The 23,707-nt window shown below is 45.2% G+C and overlaps 1 pseudogene; it reads right to left on the bottom strand.

The window, feature by feature from the left end:
* Positions 1-7,359: 7,359 nt before the first annotated feature.
* Positions 7,360-7,478, bottom strand: LOC133370103 (5S ribosomal RNA; annotated as a pseudogene).
* Between the last annotated feature and the right edge of the window lie 16,229 nt (positions 7,479-23,707).

The following is a 23,707-nucleotide window of genomic DNA, read 5'->3' as shown; positions in this document are numbered from 1 at the left end:
AGAACCGTAGGCGCCAGGCGTATTTCCTCCGGTAAGCTGTTCCATAATTCGGGGGCCACCACAGGAAAGGCCCTAGTTCTAGTAACAGTCCTCCGGGCATCCTGGTGAGTTGGTACCCGGAGGAGGGCCTTAGATACTGAACGAAGTGAGTGGGTAGGTTCATAGCGGGAGAGGCGTTCCACAAGGTATTGCGGTCCCACACTGTGTAAGGCTTTATAGGTCAACACCAGCACCTTGAATCTAGCTTGGAAACAAATGGGTAGCCAGTGCAAGCGAGCCAGGACAGGTGTTATATGCGCAGACCGATTGGTCCTTGTCAACAGCCTGGCTGCCGCATTTTGCACTAGCTGAAGTTTCCGAACAGTCTTCAAGGGCAGCCCTACGTAGAGCGCATTACAGTAATCCAATCTAGAAGTTACCAGAGCGTGGACAACAGAGGCGAGATCATCACTGTCCAGATAGGGGCGTAGTTGGGCGACTCAGCGAAGGTGGTAAAAAGCATTCCGTGCCACCGAGGCCACTTGAGCCTCGAGCGACAAGGAAGGGTCAAAAAGGACCCCCAAACTATGAACCTGTTCCTTCAAGGGGAGTGTAACCCCATCTAGAACATGATAAACATCCACCATCTGAGCAGGGAAAGAGCTCACCAACAGTGTCTCAGTCTTGTCTGGATTGAGTTTCAGTTTATTAGCTCTCATCCAGTCCATTATCGCGGTCAGGCAACGGTTCAGCGCATCAACAGCCTCACCTGAAGAAGGTGGAAAGGAGAAGTAGAGCTGCGTGTCATCAGCGTACTGATGGCAACGCACTCCAAAACTCCTGATGACCGCACCCAGAGGCTGCATGTAGATGTTAAAGAGCATGGGGGACAAAACCGACCCCTGAGGGACTCCACAATGGAGAGTCCAGGGTGTCGAGCGATGTTCCCCAAGCACTACCTGCATCGGATTGCACTGTCCTTTAGGAATTGTCTGTTCATGAGGGCTAGGATCCTGTTTTTAAAACAAAAGCTGGGTTTTCAGCATTCTAACAAAAGTACAACAGCAGAGCTGTGCTGATGCATCCGTTTGCAGAACCTCAGCAAAATCTGACAGCAGATTTTGTCTTCCTGGGTATTTCTGCTTTCATTGTAATGAAGTTGCTAGTCCTTGTGAATGCACAGCTGTGCTTGAAAGTGTGTGGGCAGCTGCTCCATCTCAGAAGGCAGAAGAGTTGCTGAACAAGCTTCCCAGTGGCTTCGGGTGGGGCTTCTGCAGTGCCTGGCTCCACACGGCTTGCAAACTGAGAATGCAAAATCATAGAAATTATGCAGTTGTTTCATCCTGTATGAGATGCAAGAGCCCCAGAATTTATCTCTTGTGCTTTTTACCAGGCACACACGAAGTTTTCACAAGCATTATTTGTGTCCAGGGAGTGGGGATTTTGTTCTCCCCTGTTGGGCAAAGCAAAACTGAGGGCATTTTGTGGCGGGCCTGCTGCCACTTCCTCGTCTTGCAGGCTCACTTTGGCCAGGGCAGGAGCTGGGGGAGGGGCAGCTTTCTCTTGCATTTTTCTTTGGCTTTCTGTCCCTCCCATTGTTCCACTCCTTTTGGGGGTATGTCAGGGGAACTCGGAGTCTCAGGATACTGCCAGTCCTTGGCTGCCCCAACATGACCCTGGGTCATCTTGCTTCAGCCACCATGGCCAGTGCAACCGCACTGGGAGGCAGGGTTGCCAGGTTCAGGGCCTGAGACTGATCCTGTATCTTTAGGAGAAGAGAAAGTCAGCCAAGTGCAGGTGTACTTGCAACACTGTAATGGGAAAAACCACAAGGTGGAATTCTCCCTTCCCCCTGCACAACTGTTAAAGATACAGAAGACCTCTTGGAGGCTGGACCTGGGCAACCATCTATGCCTGTGTGGGCATCCTGGGACAGGGGGCCTCTAGCAGGGAAAGTGCAACCCCCGTGGTGAGCCCCTCTTTGCTGGTGGAGCAGTGGTTATTTATTTATTTATTTATTTATTTATTTATCCATCACTTTATTTAAAAAAAGCCTCAAAGTGACTTGACAAGATAAAATACGACACACAAAAGCAATTTTAAACCAGAAAAATGTAAAACTATAGAAAATGCATAAAATGCTCATCCAGTAGCCTATTAATAAACACAAGTCCTGCCCACCCCACTAGAAGATGAGCATCAGCATAGGAAGCAACTCAAGTCACCCAAAGGCATAGCTAGATGAAAGGGCTGAGAAGGGTGACGCCAGGAGCTTCCCCCTGGACAGAGCATCCGACAGACCAGAGGAGGGGGCACTAAGGAAAACACCTGTTTTCGTGTGGCCACCTGCTGCACCTCCCTCTGGCGGAGAGCTCATGGAGAAGGGGATCTGATGAGACTGCAAGGTCTGGGCTAGTCCTTTAGGGAGAGGCAGTCCTTGAGCTTAGAGGGCTTCCTGCAGCCCCTCGGCCAGCTGAATGCCAGCTGTAGGTTTTGCACCCTCGTGTACCTGTGTGTTGAATTGTCTAATTATTTCCCCCTTTCCCTGTCCAAAGGAGGCTCCATCAGTCATGTGGGATCTCATTGGGCTGCCACTAGTGTTGTGAATCTGAGATGAACAGGAGCTTATTATCAGATCCATAATCTTTAACCACCGTGGTTTTCTACACTGGTGATGCTGGATGCCATCTGCAGATAGTAGTCACATCTGAATCAGTTCAAGTGCCAGCCAGAAAATATACTGTAGTATACAGTCATGTTAGGAGCAAGCAGGGACAAAAATGCTCTTGATCAGTCCTCGAGCTCTCACTGGAATCCTGACAAATTGTGTTTTATGTTTTTTTTAAAAGACACTGCCTCTTCTCTCCACACCCTTTCCATTGTGCAGGGCCCAGTGTAGAACTTTCAGGAGGAATTTTTGAAAAATTGCGAATTGCTGCAGGAATGTAGAAAACTGAATTTAAGACTGGAAAAATGAGAAGCGGGGAGAACGGAAATGGACAGATGGTTGCATCCCTAGCCTAGCCTCACTGGGTACCTGCCAAGGCCCGCATCCCAGCAGGGACCCCATGGACAAGCCCTGGAGACTCTTGAACATTCTGCTCAGGCAACTTGTTGTTGCTGCCCATTGATTTGTCCCCTCTAAGCAAGAGAGCAGTGACCAGAGTGAGGAAATGAATTCTGATCTGGCTCAACAAATTTTTTTGAGGAGGAAAAAGGATGAACTGGCCTGTGTTCCTGTAATGTGCATGCTTGAAGTGGGTTGCTCAGGCATGCACACTAGGGCATCAGGTTGGTGAGCTCAGATGCAGCATGCTGTTTTACAGGCTTCTGTGTGATTACAGCAATGTGGGTGGGCGGGGGTCCCCTGGGTGGGCGGGGGACCTCTCTTGCTGCCTTCCATGGGCTCTGGTTGAGCCAAAGACAAAAGAGTAGCAGAAGATGCAAAGAGAAATGAGACACCAGGAAAAATCTCTGGGGGCTGCTTTTGTGCTTTTACCTTAAACAGCATCCTCACTCCATGCGGTGTGACCTGGTTAGGGATGGGAGAGAAATTTGATTTAGTTTGCGTTTAAAGGCAAATCTGTCAAATTCGCACTTTCCAAAACAATATGGGTACCAAAGCAAGGCCATCCTTCAAAATTCACACTCATCCAAACTTTGCGAGGCAGTTCTCCAGCCATCCAAGGTTTACAAAAATGCATCTATTAGAGGAAACTGTGCGTGACAATTAATGTATTAGTGAAATTGACATACAAAATGCATGGTATTATGCCGCCCAACAAGATCGGCCACACAGGGCCTTCTCTCAATCCCGCCAACAAAAACAGCCAGATTGGCGGGTACTAGAGAGAGGGCATTCTCAGTGGCGGCCCCCACTCTTTGGAACTCCCTCCCACAAGATCTCCGGCATGCCTCTTCCCTAAATGTATTTCGGAAAGCCTTAAAGACCTGGCTTTTTCAGCAGGCCTTCGGGGTATCCGGGGAGGGTTAATCGATATAATTGTAATGCCTCCTACCCAGTTTTAATATTGTTGTTGTAGATCTATTGTTTTTATTGTATTACTGTATTTTATTAATTGTATTTTAATAATTTTGTAAGTCGCCTAGAGTGGCCATAGGCCAGATAGGCGACGAAGAAATTAAATTGATTATTATTATTATTATTATTATTATTATTATTATTATTATTATTATTATTATTATTATTATTATTATATCCCGCCCTTCCGCCCAGCAGGAGCCCAGGCTGGCAAACAGAAACGCCAAAAACACTTTAAAACATCATAAAAAGACCTTAAAATACATTAAAACAATGTTAAAAACATTTTTAAAAAGCTTTAAAAACATCTTTAAAAACAAACAAAAAAGGGTTGAAAACATATTATTAAAGAAAGCATATTAAAAGCAATTCTAACACAGACGGAGACTGGGATAGGTCTCAACTTAAAAGGCTTGTTGAAAGAGGAAAGTCTTCAAAAGGCGCCAAAAAGATAGCAGAGATGGCGCCTGCCTAATATTCAAGGAGAGGGAATTTCACAGAGTAGGTGCTGACACACTAAAGGTCCGCTTCCTATGTTGTGCGGAACGGACCTCCTGATAAGATGGTATCTGCAGGAGGCCCTCACCCGCAGAGCGCAGTGATGGACTGGGTATGTAAGGGGTAAGACGGTGTTTCAGGTATCCTGGTCCCGAGCTCTATAGGGCTTTGTACACCAAAACTAGAACCTTGAACTTGGCCCGGTAGCAAATGGGCAGCCAGTGGCAATTGACAGATGCTTTCCCCCCTCCCCAGACCTGGCTGCTCTTTTCTAGGGCTATCTCAAGTAACCAGAAAGAGGAGGAGAGTGGGCAGCTGTGCATAAAGCAGGGCCTGCTTCACCTGTATCTCAATGCCACTTCCTGATGTACCTGTGGCAGGAGAAGCAGGAAGAGCTCCCTGGTGGATTGCCCTCACCTTTCCCACCATGGAAGGCACCTGCATCAATTTCCACCAATGAAGCGCCTTCATCATCAGTGGAAGTTGATGCACATCATGTCACTCTCCCGCTGGAGATGCTGGGACTTGAGTCCTAGTGTCTTCTTCAGCAGAAGCTCATGTCACTTCTGCCAGCTCCCCTTCTCTGCCCCTGGTCAGTTGGGTGGGCCCTGGAGTGGGGAAGGGGGAGAAATAGAGAGGTGTGCTTGAGAGCCTTCGAGTGTTTTGTGTGTGCTCCTTTGGAGTGTGTGCATAACATCCATCCTTTGTGTGCACACAGGATGTATCCAGTGTTGTCACACTCAGAACAGACTCATTGGAATTAATAGACATGGCTAACTTTGGCCGATTCATTTCAGTGGGTCTGTTCTGAGTAGAACTTAGTTGGATACAACTCATGGCCTCGGGGGGGGGGGGTCAGCAACAGACAGGTGCACCTGTGCCAACAGAAGCCTTCACTGGGGCCCACAGGGTCCTCTCCCCCAGCTGAAATTAGGCTTGAAATAAGCCAATAGAAATGGTTGTGGTGTGCTTGGTGTGTGTCTCCAGTTTGCAAATGTGCCCATGGACCCAAAAAGGATGGCAACCCCTAGTCTGAGGCCCTTTGCCAGGTGCATTCACCTTCCAAGGGGAAGGAGATGGTGGCTGGAAAAAGGGCCTTTTCCATGGTGGCATCCCATCTGTAGAACACTTTCCCTGCGGAGGCTCACCTGGTCATTTCTATGCCAGAGGAAGATCTTTTTGTTTACCCGGCACTTTTAGTCTGTTTGTACCCTTCTGATTTGATCAGTGTGCCACTATTCAACTGTAGCTTCATGCTGTAGTCCTAAACACACTTACTTGAGAGTAAATTCTGTTGAACACTGTGAAGCTGACTTCCAAGTAAACATGCACAGAGTTGTAGTGTTGTTTCTTTCTCTTTTTAATTTTTTTTAGCAGTTTGTCTGCAACAGTTTGCCCTGGAAGATTTATGTATCCTAAAAGGACAGGTGTTGAAAGTAATTCCAGGTTTCCCCCACCAGGTAAGGTAAAACTAGGTAAGCTGCTTCACACCAAGTCATTCTCTTGGTCCATCTAACGCAGTCCACTCTCTGGCATCACTTCCCCAGAAGAGCCTTTCCCATCACCTGCTACCTTCTCCTTCTAAGTGCAGTGTCAGCAGTTGAACCTAGGACCTTCTGCAGGCAAAGCAGGGTTACCACTGAGCTGTTTTGCTCTTGCCTGCCCCTCACTGCCAGCCAGCCTCCCTCCCTCTCCCTGCGCTCTGCACATGTAAAAGTGGTGGGATTTTTAGAAGTTTAAGAAGTTGGCACGTCCAGCAGTGTCTCCTTAGCCAGCCAAACTTCTCCGGTGTGTTTCTCCCTATTTCCCTTAAAGGTCATGTCTTAGTTCTCTAAACTCTCATCCCATGACGTCTTGTAATGCTTCCAGTCATCAGCAAAGAACTTGTCACTGTGTGCTTCTGATTGTCAGTTCTATGGCTGGGACTGTAAGCAACCACAGGAACTGACCGCCGTCCTGGAAAATCTCACAGGCTTTCTTCTTGTGGCAGTGCCCGTCGACGTCTGCTGGTGTACGCAGCTAACCAAGGAGGGGAGCAAATACCTTTCAGGAACTGGCCTTAAGACTCAGACATAAGACTTTCCATCAATTACATGCCGAGAAGCCTCAGGCAGACAGTTTTGAAAGTGAAATAGGACACCTTGGAAAACTTACTCCAGAAGGAAACTTAATACGCCAGGATTTGACTCTGGCGCTTGGCACACCCTTGTGCAGCGTTTCCCTCCCCAAAATAGACACATTAGCTTATGTAAACTTGGTAATATGTATTCAGCAAACACATACAGACCAAGTCGTGCCGGCTGCATGAACTGTAACCACATGCAAAACTGGAACCTTTGGTTTGCCTTATTTTACATTTTTAAAAGCCTAATTAAATATGTACTGGATATTTATGTTTCATCCTGTTATACCACAGCCATAATGTGCTGATGTCTGGAGGGATAATTTCAGCAAGTTGTGTACAAAATGAGCAATGCCACAAGTCTGTGGCTGTCAGGGACAGGCTGGATACCTGGAGCAATGTCTGGAATCACTAACCCTACTACCTAGGGCTTAAGACAGAGACACAAGGTCAGAAGGCCGGGCTCTTAGTATCTATATTAATCCTGGCCAGTCTGGAGTCTTCATACTGCCAGCCAGTCACGATGGCCCAACAGTGCAAGGCAGCCCTAGCCTATTCCCTATGGTATCTATTTAAGAGGGGGCGTGAGTAGCATGTTGTTGTTCTATGCCTTCAAGTCGATTACGATTTATGGCAACCCTATGAATCTTATTGGATGTAGTCATAGGGTTTTCATGGTAAGAGTTATTCAGAGGTGGTTTCCCATTGCCTTCCTCTAAGCCTAGGGCACCCGGTATTCCTAGGTGGTCTCCCATCCAAGTATGAACCAGGCCTGACCTTGCTTAGCTTCTGAGATCAGACCAGATCGAGCATGTTCAGAGTAGTAGGGCCATAGGCATGAGTGGCATAAAGTTATGAAAAGGTTAGAGTGACACACAACCCCATTTCCTCTTCTTATTTGAAAGCGGCCATTTGGGTGACAAGGCCGTGACAGGGATGGGGGAGACACTTTTCCTCACCAATTTGGGCATACCTTGTTTACTTTCATTTCATGTGTGCTGATGCTGAGTTGTAGGTAGAATAGAGCCTTGAACCAGAATCTGGGAGCTGTGCCAGGAGAATCAGAGCTGAGTACGGAGAGGGTGCAAGGTAGGAGCCAAAGTGTCAGGGCTAACTATGCCCAGACCTTGAGGTCTCCTAAGAGGAAGAGGAGGGAGCAGAACGTCCCAACATACTCCAGTTCCCGTGGGCCCTTCAGATGCCACCTTCCCCGCTACAGGACCAGACGCCTCTGTACCAGGTGCCTGGACACTTGACGAGGTCTTTGGCTCCTTTGTCACCCCCAGGGCCACAGGAGCACCAGTGAAGTGCCTGGCTAGGGTGACCTTGCATAGTGGCTACTAGGGATGGGATCAGTTGGCCAGTGCCAGTTCAAAAGCATTCTGTCGATCAAACATGCTGGTATTGACGAGTTCTTCCTTTGTCTGCTAGCCACTGCTGTTAGCGATCTGTTTTTTCCCTTGTGGAAATATTGATATTTTGAAAGGAAATACCGACAGACAAAAGGAAATATTGATAAAATTATCATTCTTAATATCAATATTTTAGAGGTGTATTTTAAGAATAAAAAATATGTTTTTGAAATAGCTGCCGAGAATTGTTACATAAAGATCTGATCTGCAACAACAGCGAATAAGCAAGTTAATGGAAAATTCAGTACCAAATCCGAATTGGGTGGAAGTCTAGCTCATCCCTAGTGGCTACTCAAGAGCAGTTGGTATGGGTGTCTGCCCAGATCAAGACCTGGCTGAGAGCCAGGCAGGGGTAGAGCCTCCAGTTCTCAGTCTGAGCCAGGCGATGTGCTGAAGCATCTCTCTTGGAGTTGTCTGATAAGGTCTTGCTCATGGCCAGCTGGTTCTCAAGTTCATACCCTCTAACCCTCTCCAGCACTAGGGAAGTGGACACAAAGCCAAGTGTGAAAGCCAAACAACAAAATTAAAAATGCCGTAGCCAGGGAGAGTCTTGCTGCCCAGCCAAAGCAGCTTGTGCATATCTTCTCCTGCTGCCTTCAAGGGCTCAGTGGCCAGCCTAAATAGGTGAAGCCAGCCCGGAGCCTGAGGACACTTTATTGTTCTAAAACTGTCACTGGCAACCTGTCACAACACAGCTCACTTGAGGGGGGGCTGAGCACCTCCTTATAGAGAGCAGGGTCTTGTAAGTAGGTTTGAAATGGCCTCCTCTGGGATTTACAACAGTTTCTTGGTGCCACCAGACTCGGATGGATGAACTGCATTCCAAAGCAGATGTCCCCTTTTGGAGAGAGTGCTTAGGAGGGTAGGCTAGGACAGGTCTGTGACCCTCCACTCGCTCTGTATTATGAATGAGGTCTTAATCCATCCATACCTGCTTCAGAACAGCTAAGCTACTTGTGCGTCTAGGCACACAGGTATGAATGAGCAAACAGGACTACACCAGTTTGGAACATTTAAATCACTACAGAAAAGCATTTAATCTGTAAATAGAGAGGAAGAAAGGGATCAAAATTATAGGCAATTATTACAAAGTTATAAAAAGATAAAATACTAATATCTCTAGTCTGGCTCTGGAATTAAAACAATTTGCTAAGCCAACATTTAAGCTTTGAAAGTTATTCGGCCTACCAGACAATACCATGCAAAGCCTCTCTTTTTCACATTGATATCCTTTGAAGGCACCATCTCTGATTTTGGCCTCTTGTCCAATAAAGCCAGGAGGAAAGGGCTTACTGTCACTTGCGAATTTGAGGTGAGTCCATGTGGAAGTAAGCTCCTCCAGGTGTGTTGTTAAGTATTAAAAATAAATGGGACATGGAAGGAGAATTTGACTATGTTTTGGGAATTAATGTAGATGTCCCTTAAGATCACCACATATCTGGGTGCATTCCTCTGGAAGGGTGTTTGACTCAGCCTTCCCAAGCTTGTGCCCTCCAGATATTTTGGAGCCTGACCAATGGGCATGGAAGTTGTACTCCAAAACATCTGGAGGGCACCAGGTTACAAAATGCTGGTTTGATTGACAGGACAGTGAGTGTAAGACAGGTGTTGGATCCCTTCCTAGGAAAATACCTCAATGAACCACTATAATGGAAATTTCAGGGCCAGTTTTTACTTTATATATCGCTGGGGTCATAGAATCATAGAATTGGAAGGGGTCTATAAGACCATCAAGTCCAACTCCAATGCAGGAATCCAAATTAAAACATACCCAACAGGTATCTGTCCAGCTGCCTCATCTTGAATGCCTCCAGTGTTGAAGAGCTCACCACATCTGTAGGTCATTGGTTCCATTGTTGCACTGCTCTAATAGTTAGGAAGTTTTTCCTGATTTTCAGTTGAAATCTGGCTTCCTGCAACTTGAGCCCATTATTCTGTGTCCTGCACTCCGGGATGATCAGGAAGGGGTCCCAAAATGTTACCCAAATGAGCTTTCTGCAATATTCAACCGAGTAATTGTTTAAATAATCCTAAATCCAGATAGGTCTGGGAAGTCTCTAAATTGCCAATTTTTCCATTTCTTCCCCATCACAGAGATTTTCCACCCATTCCACAAGATTTGCAACTATATGCAGCTTCCAGTATTTCATTAGCCCAGTTTTTGTAGCACTTGGCAGTAAAACTCATAACAATGTGTCTCTTTGCCTGATTGACTTTTTAAAGAAAGATTACAAGGCAATATGTTCCATCTTCAATTTATAGACTTTAATGAATTAATGAACAATGACACTTCTTAGTTGGGGACATGCAATCAACTATTTTGAAAAAACTCCACATTTCCAGAATTACATTCCCAGCAATGATATGCTATTGAAAATTGAATTCAGTTGTACCAGCCTCAAATGCCGCTATAATCTTAACTTCCAAGTCATACATAGAGAATAATTATAAGCATCAGTTTTACGGTGTGATCTCTGATCTCAGATCTTTAGGTTTAAAACCAGTTTAAGATTACAGTGTCAGCTGCCTTTCCTCAAAACAAGTAGCAAATCCTAACAGATGAGTGATTGGTCTTTGGTCTTGACTAGGGTTACCTGTCCTCCGGCTATTGGCCAGAGACTCCGGCTTCCAGGGGTGTTCTCCAGCCCTCCAGCCAAATCAGCCCCCTGTCCCTGGATCTAAGGTTTTCTGGCATGACCGCCCTCTCTTCTGCTGCTGCAAGCGCTGCATGTGCAGGGCTACCATCAACCAAGATGGCAGCAAAGGCTTCTCTAAGGGGCTGTTGCCCCCACCACCATCTTGGTTGATAGCATGCATGTGTGGTATGCTAGGTGTGCGCACATGACTGCCAATATGGCAGTAAGGGCATCAGCCCCTTAAAGAAGCCTCCGCCGCCATCTTGCTTAATGGCAGCCCTTCATGCGCCGTGCACGCAGGTGCAGAACACAGGAGAGAGGCAGGTGGAGCAAGCGAATGGGTGGGTGGCCTGGAAGTTCCCTCCCTGCGATCCGCAGTAGGGCTGTGGATTGCAGAGGCGGAGCACTACTCTCTCACCCTAATGAGGGGCCCTTGAGGGGCCCCTCTGGGCCACAGAGGCTTGTTGCGGAGAGAGGCTTCACTGCGGTGGCCCTTCCACACGCGCCAAATGCTGACACTTCCCCCTCCCCCCCACACTCTCAAGGGCTGGTAGTTGTGCTGACTGGTAGCCTGGCAGCAACTTGCTCTTGCATCTCTGGGCATCGGGGATGTCATGCCAGCCTCCTAGCAGAGGGATCTGCAGTGACATGTGGATGCCTGCATGCACAGCAGGGGCCAAGTGTGGGAGCAAGGGTGTGATCCTGGCAGGCTCATAGCCATGCTAACAATCAGGGAGGCACCCAAAAAAATTAGGGAGGGAGAGAATTTTTTCCTGTAATAAATGTAATGTATTTTTTGTAAAAAAAAAATTAAGGGGGGCAGAAAAATGTTAGGGGTGGGCCCCCCTAAAGCCCCCAGGCTATGGGTGTGGATCCTGCCAAGGGTGGCAGTATGGAGGACCATTGCCACTGCTCCTGTCGGCCTCCCATACAATGGATGGGGTTGTCTTGAGTTTTCCCCTGTGCCCCCCTTTCCTGGATTGACCCTGTGAGTGCTCAGTGTGTGCAGGTGTTTGGTGCTGTTCCTTATTGCCCTGGACTCGATGTCCCAAGTCCTGTTGGGGAGAGAGGCTTGAGGGAGAATTATTAGCATTGTTTCCCTCCCTTGCCTTGGGGAACTTTGCTCAAAGTGTGGCCTTTTCCAGCCAAAGGTTTGGTGTTTGTGCTAGGTGCTCCCCAAAGTGCACTTCTCCCCTTGTTGTCCTACTCAGGAGTACCCCCCCCCCGAGAAGCCCCAGCTGATTATCATAATAAATTAATGATATTAATATGTATAATTATATAAAGTATATATTTATAATTATATAATTAATATGCTAAAATGGCTTCTAGCAGTTTACAACTATAACATTAATTATGAAATCCATACATAATTAAAATATGCTGTAAAAATTCCAACAGAGCATTAAAGCATCCTTAATTAAAATATATAATGATAGATACCTGTTAAAAAGTATGCAAATTTTAGAAAAGTTAAAAACAGTTTAAAAAATAAGACCAGAAGTTCATATTCAGGGGAATGCTTCCCTGCACAGGTGTGTCTTCAGCAGCAGGTGGAATGACAGTACTGATGGGGCGTTCTGAATTTCAGCAGGGAGAGCACTCAGCAGCATAGGTGCCGCTGGTGAAAAAGCCCACTTCCATGTGACCACAAGCCGATAATCACCAGGCTGTGGCAAAACTAACTAGGTTCCGATGGTTGATCTTCCCTTACTGGACATTGGAGGTGGAAACAGTCTTTCAAGTAACCTGGTCCAGAGTTGTTTAGGGCATAAGTAAGAGGATCTTACAAGTGGTCTGGTGGTTAATAGGCAGCCAGTGCAGATCCCTCAGCACTAGCGTGATACGTGCCACTCCCCTTCTGGGCCATGGCTTTCTGCACCAGCCACAGCCTCCAGACCAGCCTTAAGGGAGGCACCACATAAAGCACATTACAACTGTCCAGATGTGAGGTTACCAACACATGTGTCGCAGTGGCCAAATTATCCCTGCCCAGGAAAGGGTGCAGTTGACACACCATATGAAGCTGGTGATAGCCGCTCTTCACCACAGAGCCCCCCTGAGCCTCCATGGATAAAGATGGTTCCAAAATGGTATGGTATTGTCTTTTTTCTTTTTCTGTTTGCATTTCATTTACCTCTATCCTCACTCCCTTTCATCCATAGATCCATCAACCCCCTTAAACCCGTTGATGATGCACCTTGTTGGCTGCATGACAGTTGTTTCTTGCCCAATAATGGTAAAAGAGAATCCACATATTTGTAAGTGTAGCTGCAATTGTTCCCAAGCTGCTGCCTGTGAAGGTAGACGAAACCATGTGTGTTTTTTCTCTGTCAATTATTCACTGGAATTGGGTTGGCAGTCAAAGTGAGTTTATGGCAGCCCACAGGATAGACAGAAAAGGTAGAGACTCTTCTTACTCTTACTCATTTCTCAGACCTCTTTCTGAAGTAAAAGGTCACATCTGTACAGAAGTTTGGAGCAGCCATGTTAAAAGACATGGGCAGGGCATTCCAGGCAGGGGGTTGCCAACTCTGCTTGGATATGGATATCTTTGCAGAGGATTTCTTGTTAAGCTTTACCAACAGCACAATCCAAACTTTAGCTACTCAGAAGTAAGTCTTATTGAGTTCTATGGGGCTTAGTCCCTTAGTAAGTGTGCTTAGAATTGCAGCCTTCAGGGGCATCCATCTTTACCCCCGAGTGCTCCCATCTAACATCACTAGAACACTATGCTCCTTTCTTCCTACAATGGCCTTCTGGTGACTGGCCTGGCCTGAGGGCACTTAAACCCTTTTTGCTGAAAGCAAGTCGGCTAGATTAAATGTTCCCTACCCAGGCTCCATCTTTTAGCTAAGATTTCTATCTTAATTTCCAATCGGAGAATTTGTTTTTAATTCTATGCTCCAAGCAACTGTGATTGATGCTTAATGTATCATGCTTCATAACATCACTAGGGCCCACCCCGTGACTTCACTTGGGGCCACCCCCCTGACATCACTCGGAAATCTCTGGTTTTGGGATGCATTTGACCTGGCAACCCTAGTCTTGACTCATAATTTTAACTTTACTCAGCAGTTTCCCTAAACCTGGTTTTTAGAATCACCGGCTTTACAGAATGCCTGCTACCATCACTAACACAGGTTAGCTACTTCAAACCTTTGTCTTCTAGAACTACCTGGAATTAGCAGTTGCCAGTCATACTATTGTAGTATCTAGGATCAAGCATTGTAATCTGCTCCCTATAGCATAATCCTTGGAGGTGATTTGAAAGCTGCAGACCGCTTTGGAAAGCAGGGCTGGATTTAGTGGGAGATGACTTAAGTGACTGCCTGAAGCTCAAGGATTGGCTGTGGGGTGGGGACACCTGAGCCAGATACTCAACCTCTGAACAAACTACAAACTCATAAAGCTGGCAACACTGACTTGTGTGGGCAGTGTTTCATTAATGTCCATGTTTTATTTGTGGGAAACTTACGGCGTCAATGCCTATCCAAGAAAACAAATGCATGTGGCTTATTGTAGTCAACATGAAGTAAGTCTTTGCCAGCCTGATGCCCTCCAGACTACAAGTCCCATCTAGGCTTGCCAGGCTCAGGGCTTGAGACTGATCCTGCATCTTTAGGAGAAGAGAAAATTCAGCCAAGTTCAGGTGTTCTTGCAACATTGTAATGGGACAAACCACGAGGTGGGATTCTCCTTCCCCCTGCACAACTTGTAAAGGTACAGAAGACCTCTTGGTTGCCAGGCCCGCCTCCAAGAGGTCTTCTTTATCTTTAAAGTTGTGCAGGGGGAAGGGAGAATTCCACCTTGTGGTTTTTCCCATTACAGTGTTGCAAGAACACCTGCACTTGGCTGACTTTCTCTTCTCCTAAAGATACAGGATCAGTCTCAGGCCCTGAACCTGGCAACCCTAGTCCCATCAGCCCCAGCCAGGAATTGCATTAGAAAAATTTATCATCTTATGCAATAATCGTGACCAACAATCGTGATCAATCATACATGCAAGCTGTGTATCAGAATTGCGTATTGGGCTGAAAGTGCAATTAAGAAGATATTCAAGAAGTTGAGCAAGGAGGGGTAGAGTCGAAACCAGTCCTTGTCTGGTGCTGCATCATTTGGTCTTGGACTGGCCCCTTTGGGAAGGTAGTTGCACTAGCTGGCAGTGAAGTTCCCCCTAGTTTTTTGATTAAATAAAAACAATATTTCATAGAGAGAATAGGAGGTTATTTAAGCTGCAACTTGAAATGCTTACACAAATAAGTTCCTATTGAGCCTTATATTTCCTTGTGTTCATTCCAAAAGTCTATAAAGCATGCCCATATTTTTAAGTGGGTTTTGGGCCAGAGTCAAGATGTTGTTTCTAACTTTTAAAACCCTAAATGGCTCAGACCTGCATGCGTCAAAGAGTTCCTCACCCTGTGGTATCCATTGCCACTTAAGTTCCTGCATAAAACTCTGTTGCAAAGGTGGATCATGTTTTGCTAGGGATTGTCACCTTGCCACATCCATATTTATGATATGGTTTTTTGAGGTATAATTACATTGATTTTTAAATTCGTTTGTAATCCTTCCTGAGCTGTAGAAGCATTTTTGAAAAATTAATAATGTGTAATCTCTCATTTCTGCTGTCAGCAATAACTGTGTCTTTCTAACTGCAAAAGGAAACCACATTTTTCAAAAAATGTGCGTGCCAAGAAGGGTGTGTGTGCATTTGTGTATTTTAAAGTATGCTGCCCAGTTTCCTGCTTCAATTCATCCTCTCTTAGGTTGTAAACTAACTATTTTGACAGCATCTACCTCCTTTCTCTCCCTCTCTGTCTCTGATTTTTAAACTTATTTCTGCAGCTTAAAAATCTCTTCTTGGTGCTGCGTTGATGGACAGGGGCAACATTGTGCACTGTGGAATATCAATTTTAAACTGGCATTCAGAAAGTGAGTCTACTCTGCCCCCTCCCAAACCTGGCAACTGTCATGGTGTATGTGGGTTGCATACAGCATCCTCAGAAAGTGCTGCTATTTCATAGTGTTTGGTGACAGCCTCTGCAAAATCAAATATGAAAAGGAAGTGGTTTTCAAACTGTTGAGAGATATTTGAAGGTATTGCTTGCAGGAATGATAGTGATACCCAGAAGCATGGTGCAGCCTAACAGTCATCAAGTTACCTTTGCATTATTTTTTCCTGCAAGAGGTTATTCAACAACTGAAAATATCATGGGACTCTATACTTTGGGTTTGTTGGGGTGTGGGGTTGAGAGCACATTCACTAATGAAGTCACTTCTATAACATTTTGTTGCCCTTCTGCCTATGAACCAAATGATAATAGATGGGCTTGATTTTCCTGCTCTTACATGCAGCCACGCCCCAGTCAAAGTTAAGCACATTTCAGTCCCATATAGTTTAATGCGAAAAAGTTAAGCAAAAGGGGTGCTTTTGTTTTGTTTTTTACCTTCCCTTGTAGCCCGGCTCACTTGCTTGAGCTAATTTGCTTTGCAAGTGTCTGGCACAGGGCATTTTCTCTCTCTTTGTGGTGACTTTGTGGGTTGGAATGTGGAGGGATATTATGGCCTCTTTTCATCAAGGTAGCGTGTTAGGTGGCTTCTTGTTTAATTCTTATTATGGCTAGTTATTTTTAAAAAAACTGCAAGAAACTGACCAAATTTCAGGGGTTCCTAAATTATGATCTGGGTGCATCCAGTAGTCCAAAAATGGTTCACCAGTTTTGTCCAATGGAAAGGAAATTTGGGGGTGGGAGAACTACGTATGCCACCTCAAGCTCTTTGGAGGAAAATAAGGAATAGTGGCTGAGTGCAAATCATGTACCAAGAAATTACAAACCCTGCTTGGTGGTGATGTAACTGCTGCAGTTTTTCTCAGCATCTTTTTCGGTGTTAGCTTGCTTGCACAACAGGGTCCAAATATGGAAGATAATGTTATCTATATTGCAGGGTAACATAGCCCTAGAGATTGGTGAGAATTTCAGTTCTGTTCGCATTTCAAGCAGAATTTATCAAATTTGCAATTTCTGAAAAAATATGAGATCCGAAACACAGCCATTCTTTGAAATTCGCATTTGTTAGGATTTGGGGATGCAGTTTGCCAACTAAACAACATTTACAAAAATGCATATGTTAGGGGAAAGTGAGCTAAAAATGAACACATGAGTGAAAATAACATGCAAAAAGGTGTGAAATGACGAGAAATGGCTTGCAAAAATGTGTACTTTTGTCAAAACTACCTACAAAAATGTGTTTATTTGGAGAAATTTGCACTAAAATGGTGGAGAATTTTCATGAGGATTTAAAAAAAAATTCGCAGATTGCTGTAGAAATGTAGAGAACTGAATTTAACATTGGAAAAATTGCCACCCTGGGCTCCTGCTGGGAGGAAGGGCAGGAAATAGATAGATAGATAGATAGATAGATAGATAGATAGATAGATAGATAGATAGATAGATAGATAGATAGATAGATAGATAGATAGATAGATAGATAGATAGATAGATAGATAGATAGATAGATAGATAGATAGACAGACTGACTGACTGACTGACTGACTGATTAAAAATGAGAAACTGAGAGAACCGAAACAGACAGATCTTTCCATCCCTACATAGTCCTCTGGCATATTAGCATTTTAAACGGGAATGAAAGTTCTTTGATAAAGAGAATGCCTGAAGGGTTTACCAAAATCTTGGAAGGATTGGATCAGTTTGAGGGAGCAGAACAAATCATGTTGGATTTGCATGTGGGCTCACAGAAGAGATGCTAACTGGGACTAGGAACCCTTCTTAATGTCCCCTTTCTTGTCACTTATCATGTCATGATTTGCAAATGCATCATTCATTTTGAAGGTAGTGTTTAGCCTTTGGCTGCCCTAAGTATCAATCCCAAACTGTGTGCAACAGGCATATTTACTGCCTTGATGATCTATGCCAATTTTAATAACACAGCCCCACCCATTTAATTTGAGAGTGACTTTGGAGGACAGACACACACCCTTCAGGGAGGTTCTCAGCCAGCTCACTTGGTTATGTAACACATCCAAATTCCCAGGCATTATTCAACTTTGTAAACTTTGTCCACAAATGCTTCCCCCTTGCTTTTTTCTTTTTGCTGCTCAGATTGCTACTGTGAATATGAAGAACTCATCTTTCTAGCAAAAGCAAACTGAATGCTCTTATTGTGTGATGCGTGAAGCCACATGAATTCTCTGATTTGCAAAGTTTGGAATGTGGTTTCCTCTGCATTCATTTTCAGTTTAAACTACATCTAAAAACAAGTTTTCCATCCTCAGGAAACCTCTCTGCCCAGTTCATTGCCCTGAGAAGGAAGCAAGCCATCCCTCTCCACTCATCACATTGAGCATCTGATGACTGGGGAGGGGGTAATTTCCATTCCCATGATGGAAATAGGCTGAGCAGAGAGGTGTAACCCTCCCCCCCGCCCACTGAACCCTCAAGAGGATGCAAATTGCTATTGAAAATTAGCAAGCCTCCCATTTCCTGCTCATCCAGTCCACCGTCTGATAAGCAGAGAAAGAAAAAGAACCCTTTCCTCAGCAGAAGGGTATGCAAATTGCCCCTTCCAGGCTGATCTGGTTTGGGATGTCATAGAATCATACAGTCGCAGAGTTGGAAGGGGCCTATAAGGCCATCAAGTCCAGCCCCCTGCTCAGTGCAGGACTCCAGGTCACATGTAATTCTTTTAAGATCCACTTCATCCTTCAATTACACCTAACACGACTCATAACTGGAACAGGACTTTAGCCTGGAAAGCCCCACTCTCACCAGAACTGTAGCCGCCAACCAGGGCCGGCTCCAGGCATCTTGGGCATCAGCTTGCCTTGGCCCCCCGGTGTGTGCCCCCCCATGGCCCCCCTACCTGTCTAGTCTTTACCATTGCCCTTAATGAAGATGGCTGCCGCGGTTTCCCTAAGGGGAATGAAGCCTCCGCCGCCATTTTTGTTGATGGCACATGTACGTGCTATGCGCGCACATCTCTGCCATCAACTAAGATGGCGGCAGTAGCTTCAGTACCTTAGGGAAGCTGTGGCCGCCATCTTCATTAGGGGCAATGCTAAAAAGCTGGCTGACAGGTAAGTGGGGTGTGTGGGGGGGCAGATGGCAGAAGGGGAGCTGAGGGCCCCTCAGGGGCTCCTGTAGCTCCAGGGCCCTCGAGCCAGTGCCCAACCTGGCCGCCCTTTAGAACCGGCCCTGCCGCCAACCATTCAAAGCAATGTGGTTTCTTCTGCTTTCATTTTCAATTTAAACTGTATCCAAAAACAAGACTAGATGCAGGGCTGGGCAGAGAGGTTATGCAAAACCCAGTAAAAGGGTGAAATGGTAACACCAAGTAACCAGAGTTTTAGTAAACCAAACCTTTTTATATGTGAGTAAGAGCGTAGCCATTGTTTTTTAAAAACAAAGCAACCCATAATATCCTATTTATTGGCCTCTCTTTGATGTCTTATAAGTAACAGATGGGAAGAAATGTGCATGGCCATAAATCCACCAGTTTCCAAATCGTACAAAAGGCCAGAGAGGGCAACATGTGAGAGATCAACGCAATCCCTATACGCACCTGCTCAGAAGTCACTCCCATTGATTTCAACAAGATCCCAGATGAAGAACTGCAGCAAGAATATATTAATCAACAATTGGTTTATTTATTTCTATCCCACCTTGCACAACACCTGAAAGCAATTCACTGGAAAAATTAAAATATTGGAGATAGAGAAAAACCCAGAACAAATAAAACAATTAAAACCGATTAAAACATCACTCTGCAGCAAAGGCAATTGTAAAGATCTTCTCTTATCTTTACAGCTGTATTCCAATTGCATCTGTAGAATTTTGAAAAACATCCCACCCCCGCATCCCAAAATTAAACCATTAAAAGCCCAAGAGAGAGAGCAGGGTAGTCTTCAACCAATGCCTCAAAGGTATTAATTGCAATGCATAATGGAATACTCTGCTTATGTTTCCTCCTTACTTGAGGCATCCACTGGTCTCTGACCCCAGTTACAGATCCAGCCTTCACCTGCTTAGCTTTAGCATCCACAGTGTTAGTGGAAACTGGAGCCATGATCAGGTGAGAATAATTCCTGCACCTATCAAAAGAGAAGTGTTACTCTTGCCGGACCCTCTTAATTTCTTTTGTTGTCTCCCAAATGGGTTCGTTGCCCAGTGCGCAGTACAGCCAAATTACCACACCCAGGTTGAAGGGTCCAACAAGCTTTATTTCGTTCTGGCCAGAAAGAGGTGCAAGGCGATAATTCGCAAAACAAGCACACCCCTTATGGGGGTGCTACACTTTTATACATTGCAAGCAAAAATTCATGGCACATTCTAATTGGCCCCTTAGTGCCAACCTGTCACCTTTCCATTGGTTGATCATCTAACTATGCCCTCCACTTCTTATGCACACGGCACATTAATTTCTCCACCCATATCTGCATTCCAGTTAGCCATTACAGCAGCAGCTTACAAGCACGTATTTTACTGATAAGCTTCAACTAGCATGTGACTTCTCTAGGCCTTGTAAAATTTAGTTTCTTCTTTTTTGCTTCTCTTAAAAACGCTTGCTCTGAGTCATCACTTTGAATGCCACTTGCCACCAAGGCCTCACGATTGTGAATCCAGACTCTTGCTTTGCTAAGAGTTGCCTCAACACTTGTGGGGGGTGGGATGGAGGCTTTGGCCTAATCCCTGCAGAGTTTAACCACTCAAGAGAACCTCTTTTGAATGCCTCCTTATTCGGGATGACTTGACCCTTATATTTCATGGCATGGAAGGTGATGTGGAGAAAGAATGTCATTCTGTTTCTCTGTACTCTGACAAGTCTTTGAGTAGCCCTGTCAACAGTGATTTTAAACTGAACTGAAATAATCAAGAGCAAAGTGCCTGTATGACACATAACTGGAAGAATCCTTGCCAGAAATGGAAGGGGAATGCTAATGAGTTGCCAGCCACATTTTTTAAAAAAAACTATAATCAAGCAAGAAGGTGGTCCCCTTCACACCCACACACCTTAAACATGCTTCGGTCGTGCACTTTTCTGAACAGACTCCCATGCTGCGTAGGGCAACCTTCCTCAACCTGATGTCCTGCAGAGGTTTTGGGGTACAATTGGCATCATCCCTGACAATGGCCATGTGAGCTGAGGCCAATGGGAGTTGGGAGCCCAAAACATCTGGAGGATACCAAGTGGGGAAGGCTGCTGTAGGGTGTGCTATAGGTATAGAATCATAGAATAGTAGAGTTGGAAGGGGCCTATAAGGCCATCACATCCAACCCCCTGTGCAATGCAGGAATCCAAATCAAAGCATTCCCGACAGATGGCTGTCCAGCTGCCTCTTGAATGCCTCCAGTGTCAGAGAGCCCACTACCTCTATAGGTCACTAGTTCCATTGTCGTATGGCTCTAACAGTTAGGAAGATTTTCCTGATGTCCAGTCGAAATCTGGCTTCCTGCAACTTGAGCCCATTATTCTGTGTCCTGCACTCTGGGACGATTGAGAAGAGATCCTGGCCCTCCTCTATGTGACAACCTTTCATGTACTTGAAGAGTGCTATCATATCTCCCCTCAGTCTTCTCTTCTCCAGGCTAAACATGCCCAGTTCTTTCAGTTTCTCCTCATAGGACACCCCAATCCAGATTTTAAGGTGGCTATTCTGTTGATGGAGGTCAAGACATCCACTTGGGCACCATGCAGCTCACACGACCCCTTTGACTAGCTTTTATTGGTGGCTACCTATTCATGCCTCCCTTCTCTAAATTGACCATTGGCAAAGTCCTCTGGGAGGTTTACAAAAGTAAAACACAATTCATTTCCAACAATAAAACAAATTACATAAGAACCCAGCATAACACAACATAAAACTTGCTTGGACATTGTCACCCCATGGCATGACATCATTGTGCTATGCATTCTGAGAAGGGACCCCCCCCCAGTGGCAGAACATCTCCTCCACATGTAGAAAAGCCCAAGTTGACTCCCTGATGCCTCCAAGTAGGAGGATCAGGTAGCTGGAGATGGGAAAGGGTTTCTGCCTGGGATCCTGCAGAGCCGCTGCCAGCCAAGGAGAGCCAGTGCTGGTCTAGATGAAGTGAAGTATGGCCTGGTACAGAGCAGTTCCTTACATTCCCCATTCCTGCCAGCAGAAGCCATCGAGCTGGTGTGAGGATGGGCAAATGTCCCTAGCATAGTGACCTTAGAAAATGGGATACGTTACAGGTTAGACCTTAGAGAGGAGGGGGGACTTGGCATGGGACTGTCATTCATGGTAGCAACCTTGTGTTTCTTACAAGACTTAGTTCCACCCTCAGGCACTAAGATTTGGCTGCTGTGAAGTCCAATACAAGGAGTGCTGACACACAGACAGAGAAACAGACCTGACCCCATAGGTGAGAAGTCACTGGGAAGTTCGCCTACGCACACCTCATTGAAATGGATGGTGCTACCATAATTTGGGGTGTGTTTTGATGTAAAGGTCCAGAGGATGCCTAGAAAATATTTGGTTCTGACTGAGGCAGCTGATGAAGGGGAAGGTTTAGTAATGTTACTTCATTTATGATGTCCAGAACATGCAGGGGCAGGAGTGGAGGACCTGCAGTGCTCCAGATGTTGTCCAACTCCTATCCAGGGTGGCCACCAATAATGTAGTCGAGTTTCCTACATTTGGAGAAATTGTGGGAATGCAGTGGAAGGACCTCACTCTGGGAGAACCACTTTCATGATCATGGTATTTCCCTTGCCAAAGGTCATGGATGATGTAAATTGGAGTCCAACAACATCTGGAGGACCACAGGTTCACTATCTATGTGCATGAGCATAAGTCCCATTGAACACAGTGGGGCTTACTTCCAAGTAAACATGGTCACTGCTGTTATCTTTATATACTGCATTTCTCTACGTATCATAGCTTTGCATAAAAATGAAAAAAGAAATAATAAAAAGGTGCACAACATAGGAGTACATAGTTTAAATATGCTTATGAATTGCACTCAGAGGTGATTTACAACAAATTAATCCAATTTCAAATAACTTTTTAAAACTAATTAATAACAACACATATATAAACCAATTGACCACCAGACAATAAAATGTTATTGTTTTTATTACCTACCTTCCACCCTGAAGTCCCAGGGTGGGCTACAACGCTTTAAACTACATGCTAAAAAACAACTTAATTTAAAAGTACACTGCAGCAGTATAATCAGGGATCACCAAAGATTGGATGAAATAAACATAATCTCAATCTGATTATATTTAGTAAGTGCCTAGCTAGGCAGCCTGTTGGATATTCCTGACTAATTTTCCACTTGTACAGTGCCACACCTGAGAAGGCTCTGTTCCAGTACCCACCAACCAAATCTTCCTATGTAGCAGCTGTCCCTATCTTCACAAAGGGCAAAAAGGAGGAACCTAGGAACTACAGACCAGTCAGCCTGATATCAATCCCTGGGAAAGTTCTAGAGCAGATTCTAAAGTGGTCAATCTGTAAGCACCTTGAAAACAATGCAGTGATTACTACAAGCCAACATGGATTTATCAAGAACAAATCCTGCCAGTTTAATCTTATCTCATTTTTTGATCGGGTAACCTCCCTCACAGACTGCGGGAATGCTGTAGAGATAATATATCTTGACTTCAGCAACACTTTTGACAAAGTGCCCCATGATATTCTGATTAGCAAGCTAGCTAAATGTGGGCTGGCTGGAACAACTATCAGGTGGATCCACAGTTGGCTACAGAATTGTACTCAAAGAATGCTTATCAATGGTTCCTTCTTAAACTAGGGGGAGGTAATGAGTTGGGTACCACAGGGCTCAGTCCTGGGCCCAGTGCTCTTTGACATTTTTATTAAGGACTTGGATGAGGAGGTACAGGGAATACTTATCAAATTTGCAAATGATACTAAATTTGGAGGGATAGCTAATATCCCAGAAGACAGAAACAAAATTCAAAGTGATCTTATAGGCTGGAGCATTGGGCAGAAAACAACAGAATGGAA

Source organism: Rhineura floridana, chromosome 14, assembly GCF_030035675.1.
Source record: "Rhineura floridana isolate rRhiFlo1 chromosome 14, rRhiFlo1.hap2, whole genome shotgun sequence".
NCBI lineage: Eukaryota > Metazoa > Chordata > Lepidosauria > Squamata > Rhineuridae > Rhineura > Rhineura floridana.
This window is presented reverse-complemented; position numbering and strand designations above follow the sequence as displayed.